This window comes from Megascapheus bottae, chromosome 6 (assembly GCF_031878675.1).
Source record: "Megascapheus bottae isolate mThoBot1 chromosome 6, mThoBot2.hap1, whole genome shotgun sequence".
NCBI lineage: Eukaryota > Metazoa > Chordata > Mammalia > Rodentia > Geomyidae > Megascapheus > Megascapheus bottae.
Window position 1 is genome coordinate 62,124,895 of NC_143514.1, and position 10,095 is coordinate 62,134,989.

Here is a 10,095-nt window from a genome sequence, read left to right on the forward strand (position 1 = left end):
TGATACCAAGGAATTGAACCCGGGTCTTCGTGCATGCTAGGCAAGCACTTTACCACTAGGCCAAACTCCCGGCCCCTTTGAGCTTTTTTTTTGCCCAAGGTTAGTGCTCTACTACTTGAGCCACAGCTCCACTTGTGGCTATTGTGGTTAATTGGAGATACTAATCTCCAAGCCCACAACTGAAAGAAGGAGGGGCAGAAGAAAAAGGAGTCTCATGGACTTTCCTGTCCAAGCTAGCTTTGAACCATGAGCCACAGATCTCAGTCTCATGAATAGCTAGAATTAGAAGAATGATCCACCAGCACCCAGCAAATCTTTTTTTTTTTTTGAGTCATGGGGACTTGAACTCTGGGCCTAGACACTGTCCCTGAGCTCTTCAGCTCAAGGCTACCACCCTACCCCTTGACCTAGTGATTAATTTGAGATAAGAATTTCAGGTTCGTTAGTGCCCAGGCTGGCTTTGAATTGTGATCCTCAGATCTCAGCTGAGTAGCTAGGATTACAGGCGTGAGCCACTGCGCCCAGCCCAGCAAATCCTTTTTTTAAATATAAGTGTGTTCTCATATCATACTTAGAACATACTTAAAATGAAAAAAATTATTGGTTTTGTGCAATGAAATGGGGCTGTTCCCATGTTTTGTTGTATTGAATTTGGCACTATAACAGGAAATGAGCCTCTGCTGGGTTATTTTCTTTCCATTTGCTTCAGATAGGGCCCCAGGAATGTTTCTATAGCTACTCACTTTGGTCTATAGGAAACTTCAGAGAATCTTTTTTTTTTTTTTTTTTTTTTTTGAACTCTGGGTCTGGATGCTGCCCCTGAGCTCTTTAGCTCAAGGCTAGTGCTCTACCACTTTGAGGCACAGCGGCACTTCCAATGGTTTTCTGGTGGTTGATTTAAGAGTCTCACAGACTTTTGTGCCCAGGCTGGCTTTGAACCACAATCTTCAGATCTCAGCCTCCTGAAAACCTAGGATTACAAGTGTGAGCCATGTCTCGCTTTTTTTTTTAAGGGGAGCTTCTGGGGATCCAATCCAGGACCATCTGCACGGCAATCAAGTGCTATAATGTTTAACTAGATAGCCCTAGCCTCTATTTTTAAAAATAATTTCCACTTTTTGTGTATGGGGGAGGGGTCGTGGGGCTTGAGCTCTGCCTAGTTGCTGTCCCTGAGCTCTTCAGCTTAAAGCTACCACCCGGGATCCACAGCACCACTTTTCTAGTGATTAATTGGAGATAAGAATCTTAAGTCTCATGGTCTTTAGTGCCAGGGCTAGCTTTGAACCTTGATCCTCAGATCTCAGCCTCCTGAGTAGCTAGAATTACGGGCGTGAGCCACCATGCCCAGATTTTTCTACTTTTTTTATATATTTTCTTTTTGTTGTTGTTGATGGTACTAAGGTTTGATCACAGGACCTCAAACTTTTCTAGGTTGGTACTCTACCACTTGAACTGTGCTTCCAGCTCTGCTTTTTTTGGCTGTTTATTTGGAGATACTCTTTCTCTGCTTAGGTTGTCCTCAATATACAGTTCTCCATATCTCAGTCTCCTAAGTATTTAGGATTGATTGCAGGACAGGTGTGAACCATCAATCTAGGCTCTTTTTTGGGGAGTGGGGGCAGTCCTGGGGCTGGAACTCAGGGCCTAGGCACTGTCCTTTAGCTGCTTTTTTCTCAAGACTAGTACTCTACCACTTTAGGCACATCACCTTTCCAGCTTTTTCTGTTTATGTAGTACAGTACTGAGCAACTGAATGAGCCCACGGCTTCTGGATGCCACATTCCCAGCCCAATAGGGATGTAGCTCTGTGGCAAAGCACTTGCCTAGCAAGTGTAATGTCCTGGGTTCAATCCCCAGTATCAAAAAAGAAAAGACAAAAAAAAAAAAAAAGGGCTGGGAGTTTGGCCTGCTGTTAGAGTGCTTGCCTAGCATGCACAAAGACCTGGGTTCGATTACTCCGTACCACATACATAGAAAAAAGCTGGAAGTGGTGCTGAGGCTCAAGTGGTAGAGTTCTAGCCTTGAGAAAGTCCAAGAGCTCAGGCTTGAGCTCAAGCCCAGGAATGGCAAAAAAAAAAAAAATCTTTAAGGAGTCAACATTATCTAATTATATATAAGCATATATGTATGCATATACATTAGTTATTATTAAGACCATCCATCATCCATGTTTTACCTAGGTTACTTCAAAATACCCTTTTTCGACTCCTTAAGCTGACTTTTATCCATGCAACAGTCATAGGATTGAAAATTATTTAGGTACAAGAATATACACTATGAACTCTCTCTTTTATTCTGTTCCCTGGCCATCCTGTTTCCTTCCCAGCTTTCAATATTTCCTTCTGGAGTCATGGAAAAAAAAAAACAAACAAACATGTGTTCTTTTGTTTTTCAGTTGTAGGGATTAAAACCCAGGGGCTTTTCTTTCTTCTTCTTTTACTACAGCCTACTAACATCTTCCTGCCTCTAGCCTTGACCACCTGTCTCCACACTGAGCCTGGCTCAATGTCTGATTATCTTACCTCCCAAGCAAAAGCCCTGCAGTAGTTTTCCGAGCTGAGCTTTGTTAGAGCAGAAAGAGCAACTTTCCCAGTTTATTAGGACATTGAACACTTTGGTATGCCGCTTTGGCCTGGTTTCCGGGACACGTGGCACCTTCCCCCTCCTGCCTTTCCCTGCATTGCAAAAACTCTACCAACCAATTAGTCTCCTTGGTTCCCTGCCCCCTCTGCCTGGTCGGTCTCTCTCAGATTTCTTTGTTTTGTTTTTTTGTGTTTTTTTTTTTTAATTGTACACAAATAGTACTAGCCCTCTCTCAGGCAGGACACCATTGAAGGCTAGACTGAAATATTTCTGCTCTTATGACTCACATTCTGCTAGAAGAGCATTTAACAGGCAAACTGTTACAATGAAGCTTTTGTTATACTAGGTTGCATTCAGAGCACTGGGGTCAAAAAGGTCTCCTGGAAGAAGTGATCATAAAGATTTGAACTAGTACAGAGGGACAGGCAGGGAGAGTAGTGTTCCAGGCATAGGAATAGCTTGTACAAAAGCCCTGAGGGCTTTTGTGAGTTTGGCCTAGTGCTTACCTAGCTTGCACGAAGACCTAGACCTAGGTTTGATTCCTTGGTCCCACATACATAGAAAAGCTGGAAGTGGTGCTGTGGCTCAGGTGGTAGAGCACTGACCTTGAGGAAAAGCTCAAGGACAATGCTCAGGCCCTGAGATCAGTCTCAGGACAAAAAAAAAACAAAACAGCCCTAAGGCCTGAGGAAGAGTGTGGAGTGGAGGGGTCCAGGGAACTCAGAGAGAAGAGTGCAAGAGCCATTGGGTAAGGGAGCCACAGGAAACTACCATATAATGCATAGCTTTTGTTCTGAGCATAATGAGAAGCATTACAGACAGATTTAGGGTGCAGGGGGTAGGTTGGAGGGCTTTGCTGTTCTTTCTCTCTCTCTCTTTCCTTCCTTCCTTCCTTCCTTCCTTTTTTTTTTTTTTTTTTTTTTTTGCCAGTTGGGACGTGGACTCAGGGCCTGAGCACTGTCCTTGGACTTTCTCAAGGCTAGCGCTCTACCACTTGAGCCTCAGCACCACTTCTGGCTTTTTTTCTATGTATATGGTACCGAGGAATTGAACCTGGGTCTTTGTGCATGCTAAGCAAGCACACTACCACTAGGCCAAACTCCCTGCCCCCTTCCTTCCTTTCTTCCTTCCTTCCTTCCTTCCTTCCTTCCTTCCTTCCTTCCTTCCTTCCTTCCTTTCTTCCCTCCTCCTCCTCCTCCTCCTTCCTCTCTCCCTCTTTCCTTCTCCTTCTCTTCCTCATCCTTCTCTTTTTTCACTCTACTACTTGAGCCACAGTGCCATTTCCGGTCTTCTGGCAGTTAATTGGAGATAAGAGTCTCATGGACTTTCATGCCTAGGCTGGCTTTGAACTGTGATCCTCAAATCTCAGCCTCCTGAGTGACTAAGATTATAGGCAAGAGTCATCAGTGCCTGGCTAGTACCTGCTTTTTTAATTGGTTAGTGCTCCATCAACTGAGCCATGCCTCCAACACTTCTAGTGCTATTCTCTGGAGAGAATCCCCTCCTTCCCTGCCCTTCCCTGGACCCCCTAAGCACTATAGCTGAAAGCTATGCTCTCAGCTGCTCTATAGGGAGTTTCTGAGTTCAAATTTGAGTTGGAGGTACTTCTTAGATATCTAAATTGAGCCAGGTGTGGTGGCTCACACCTGTAATCCTAGCTACTCTACTCCGGAGGCTGAGATCTGAGGATCAGAGTTCAAAACCAACCCAGGCACAAAAGGACCTGAGATTATTTTATTTTATTTTTTGCCGGTCCTGGGCTTGAGCAAAGGGTCTGAGCACTGTTCTTGGACTTTCTCAAGGCTAGAGCTCTATCACTTGAGCCTCAGCACCACTTCCAGCTTTTTTCTATGTATGTGGTACTGAGGAATCAAACCCAGGTCTTTGTGCATGCTAGGCAAGCACTCTACCACTAGGCCAAACTCCCAGCCAGGACCTGAGATTTTTATCTCCAATTAACCTCTAGAAAATGGGAAATAGGGCTTGGCTCAAGGGTAGCCTTGAGCTGAAGAGCTCAGGGACAGCGCTCAGACTGAGTTCAAACCCCATGACCCACACAGACAAAAATAAATAAATTAAATTTTAAAAATAAGATATCTAAATTGAAACATCCAACAGAGAGATACTAGCTGCCAGCCTCAACAAAGATCTAGACCAGAGATTCTGTTTTCTTGTGCCAGTCCAGGAGCTTCAACTCAGGCACTGGCTTCTTTCTCTGAGCTTCCTGTGCTCAAAACTAGTACTGTATCACTTGAGAAACAGTCCCATTTCCAGCTTTTTGCTGGTTAATTGAATAAGAGTCTCATAGACTTTCCTGTGTAGGCTGCCTTTGAATCATGATACTCAGATCTCAGCCTCCTGAGTAGCTAGGATTAAAGGCATGAGCCACCAGTACCCATTTATTTTTAAATGATGGTTGAATCTAAGAAATAGATTGTGTCAAAGATTAGAGATGCCAACTGCATTCATAGCAAATTGGGATGATTCCAAGCTATTAAAAACTCACTTTTGATCTGGGAATGTGGTAGAGTATTAGCCTTGAGCGAAAGAGCTCAGAGAGGGCTAGGAATGTGCTTTAGTGGTAGAGTGCTTGTCTAGCACCATGCATGAAGCCCTGGATTTGATTCCTCATTACCACATAAACCGAAAAACCCAGAAGTGTCATTGTGGCTCAAGTGATAGAGTGCTAACCTTAAGCAAAGAAGCTCCGGGACAGTACTTAGACTCTTAGTTCAAGGCCTAAGACTGGCAAATACACACACACACACACACACACACACACACACACACACACACACACACACCATTTCTGGGGGGTAGTGGTGGTGGTAGTATTAGAATTTGAACTCAATGCCTTGAGCTTGCTAGGCAGGTACCCTGTCATTTGAGCTATGCCTCTAGCCCTTTGGAATTAGCAGTTTTTCAGGTGAGAAGTTGAGTTTTTTCTGGGACTGGCCTTAGGCTAAGATCCTTCTTTCTATTCCCTCCTCCTCCTTCCCCCATCTTGTGGTTGGGACCACAGATTCCCTCCATCATGTCTGACTCACTGGTTGAAATATCTTAGAAATTTTTAGCTCAGACTGGCTTCAGTTATTCTCCTAATAATAAGTAATGGAAGACTTCCCAATATTTCTGTCACTATTGTCAAAAAAAGAATGTGATATAGCCTCATCTGCCTCCATCAGCTGAGACTGATTATATAAACAGACTTTCTTCCATTTAACTTCCATGTGAAACACAATGTTTAAAGGAGTTAAGCAATCCTTTGGAATGAATTTTTTTTTTTGCCAGTCCTGGGGCTCGAACTCAGGCTCTGAACACTGTCCTTTGGGCTTTCTCAAGGCTGGTGCTCTACCACTAGAGCCACAGCACCACTTCCAGCTTTTTTTCTATGTATGTTGTACTGAGGAATCAAATCCTGGTCTTCGTGCATACTAGACAAGCACTCTACCACTAGGCCAAACTCCGGGCCCCTTTTTGTTTGCTTTTGAGACAGCACCTCTGTACTACGGGTTGTCCTTGAACTCATGATCTCAGGTATCATCTCCAATAGGAGGCCTCTCTTGAACAACCTCTGCCCCTCCCCCAATTCTGGATCAAATATTTCTCCTTTGCATTCCCAGAGCAGCCTGTCCCTACTTCTGTCACTGACCCCTGACCTCTCATTTCATACTCTTGAAGAGGGGACACCTTGAAGGACCTAGTCACATATTCTAGCCACATCAGGACACACATCTAAGCATGGTGCCTCTAAGGGGCATAGTTTGGGGAAGGGGCTGATTGCACATTGTTGAGCTGCCTCCGGACGTGACTTTATCTTCAAGATGGGGAGAGGCCTTGCAACTAACAAGACTCTGTATTGGTTTAAAACATGAATTTCCCCTATCACAAACCCTAATTTTCAGGTGAAGACACTGAAAACTCACAGATGTCAGAATAGTCTAACCATATTGAATGACTCAAGAGGACAGTACATTTCTTGACCTCTTCACTAGGACCCTGGTAGCAAAGCTTGGTGTCTGATCCATCTTGGTTTGTGTCAGGTACACTGTTGGGATTGTGGTGTATCTCTCTGTTGGTGTCAGCAGCTGTCACCTTGTCTATCAGCCATCACATGTGCTCATTTGACCACCAGAGGGAGCCAGATACCCATTCATGGGAGACTGGGCAGCATGAATGTCTTTGTGAGGGCCCAACCACTGGAGTGGCAGAGTTCCACTACAGGAAGAGTGAATGGGGTTGGGGTGGTATTGCTTGTAGGAGCCTGAGCTCCATTGGCTGATAGCATGGAGAGAGGAGGAGCCAAGAGCATTTTGTCACCTTTTTCTGGCCCTGACTTGTTGGCTGTTAGGGGAAAGGGCAGAGCTAGGGAAAGGAGATTTCCAGAGGGATGGGCCCTTCCTCCCTCTCCATTCTCTTCAGACTCTCAGAGCTTGGAACAGGCCGGACATTCCGAAGTCCCTGGCAGGGAAAGGAGGAAATCAGACCTGGACAGCAGTCTGGACCCTGTCTTCCAAAGTCAGCTGTTGTCCCAGAGCTTCCTGGAAAAGCCCTGCTGTGCCAAAGGAGTCTCTGTTCTCCTTAAGGCTACTTCCTTCCAGAACCTTCCCTGCACTTTTCTCTCCATTCCACCTCCCAGGCTATGCAATCAGATCATGTACTGAGCACCAGACCTGAACAAGAAATTGTTCACAGGTGCTAAGTCAAGCTCATAGTCTGTCCCCATAGACTTGCTCTCTTTCAAAGCTGCTTCTTAAGAAATCAAACCGATCCTTGGCCTTTTTTGTTTTTTCTTTAATTCAGGGCTGGCATTCTACTATTTGAACCACATGTCTACTTCTAGAGCCTTGCTGGTTAATCGGAGATAAGAGTTTTGGGGTAGTTAGGATTACAGGTGTGAATCTATAATCCATTTACCTCACCTGTCCACCTCTATGTTTCTACCACCCACTGGACCATGTACCCAGCCTCTGCCACCAGGATTGCCCTGACAGTCCTCTTCAGGCACTCTTTAATGCCTCTTCCTCTAATCACCTCTACAGGTGATAGTCCTGATGATCTTTTCTAGCTGTTATTCTAGCCCTCCCTCCCGTCCCTCCCTGCCACTCTGCCCTCCCACATCACTTAGATAGCTCATGGTGTCATGAAGTCTGATTCTACCTTGGGCCCTATACTCTCCTCACTCTCTGAGTTTCTGCTACCCTGGCCGTATTCCTCACAGGGACTTTATATATTCTCTTTCCATATGTCCTAACTCGACTCTCCCAGAACTCAGCTCCAGCATTACTTTTTCAATGCATTGATCACACTGACTAGAACCGACCCATTATTTACTTTCTTTCTTTTTTGGGGGGGGGGGGTCGGTCATGGTCTTGGGCACTGTCCTTGTCCTTTTTGCTCAAGGCTAGCACTTTGCCACTTTAGCCACAGTGCCACTTCTGGGTTCTTCTGTGTATATGATACTGAGGAATTGAACCCAGGGCTTTGTGCATGTGAAGCAAGCACTCTACCCCTAGGCCAGGCTCCTGGCTCATTATTCACTTTTCTAACACTGCATGCACTTTGCTATTCGTGGTTTTTCATAGTTATACTTGTGTGTTTAATTCTAATAATAAAGCTCCATGAGAATCAGGTCAGCGTCAATTTTTGCTCACTTAGAGATCTCCAGCATAGCTGGGCACCGGTGGCTCACTTCTGTAATCCTAGTTACTCAGGAGGCTGAGATTTGAGGACTGCAGTTCAAAGTCAGCCTGGGCAGGCAAGTCTGAGAGATTATCTCCAATTAACCAACAAAGAGTTGGTAAAACACCAGACTTGAGTGAAAAAAGTTAAGCAGTAGCATGAAGCCCTAGTGTCAAGCCTCAGCACTGGCTTGTGTGGCATGTGTACACACACACACACACTCCACCACCTCTATGCCTGGTACACAGGAGTTGCTCAACAATTGTTTATCAAATGGCTAAGTAAATTTGTTACTCACTTGTTTCCCCCCATCTCTGTCTTCTAAGACTAGGCCTCTGTCATCTTTTCCTGGACCTTGGTAATTACTTTTTGTCTCCTGGCTTATAGTCAAATCTTTACCATCTTATATTCCACTGAGAAACCAGATGGGTCTAATAAAGTTTCTGATCTGCTTATGTCACTCATCCTACTGCCTGTTTAACAGCTTTCAGTTCCTTTGCAGAGTACAGGGAATAAAACCCTAGCTCCTGACCACAGCCTTACAAGGCCTTGCCTGGTCTGGCTGCTCCCACGCCAAGCTCTGCCTCATCAGATCTTTTTATTTTGCCAGTCCTGGGGCCTGAATACTTAAATTCAGGGTCTGAACACTGTCCTTGGAGTTTCTCAAAGTTAGCACTCTATCACTGGAGCCACAACACCACTTCTGGCTTTTTTTCTGTGTGTATGGGACCAAGGAATTGAATCCAGGCTTTATGCATGCTAGGCAAGCACTCTACCACTAGGCCATGCTCCTGTTCCCAGATCTTTCTTCCTTTCTCTTTTTTTTCAGTCATGGGACTTAACTCTAGGCTTGGGCATTGTCCCTGAGCTCTTTAGCTCAAGGCTACTGCTCTACCCCTTGAGCCACAGTGCAACTTCCGGTTTTCTGGTGATTAATTGGAGATACGAGTTTCATGGACATTTTAGTGCCTGGGCTGGCTTTGAGCCATGATCCTCATATCTCAGCCTCCTGAGTAGCTAGGATTATAAGCATGAGCCATTGCACCTGGTTCCAGATCTTTCTTAATTCAACAAATATTGAGTGCCTGTTCTACCGGGCACTGGGGACTGTAGTACAGGAGCAAAAGCAAACTGAAGATCTGCTCTGTCCTGTGCTACTCAGACCCCACTCCTTCTCATTCTTTCCCCTTGGAAAGTACTGTCTTTCCTTTCTGTGCATCAGGCCTCAGCTGAATCCTTTTACTCAAGGAACATTGTGTGACCTGGCTCTGGTTCACATCTTTGCTGTATGACTTTTTTTCTTTATGGTCTTGGGGCTTAAACTCAGGGACTACACATTGTCCCTGAGCTTTTTTTTTTGCTCAAGGTAGCACTCTTACTACTTGAGCCACAGCTCTCCCTCTAGCTTTTTGCTTGTTGAATGGAGATAAGAGTTAGATTTGTTCATCCAGACTGGCTTTGAGTCTGTGATCCTCAAATCTTAGCCTCCTCAGTGTTAGGTCTGCTTGGAAGAAATTATTTCTTCCCTTGGCTTTCGGCAGACGTTACATTCAGTAGCTAGGATTATAGGCTTGAGCCATCAGTGGCTATTTGGCTGTTGCTACACTCTTGTTGATATTCTGTCTTTCTAGCACTTATGTATTCCACGTTCACATTTGCTTATACGGTATTTGAGGAACGCCCATCTTCTCCACCAAGAAGCTCAGGAGCTTCTGGGCCTGGTTTCTGCTTCCCACAGAATCCCTCTGGTACTTAGTTGTCCCACAAGCAATTTATTGGTTGAATCAATAGTGAGTAAATGCTTTCCCAAGAGCATTCTCAGGATAGTGT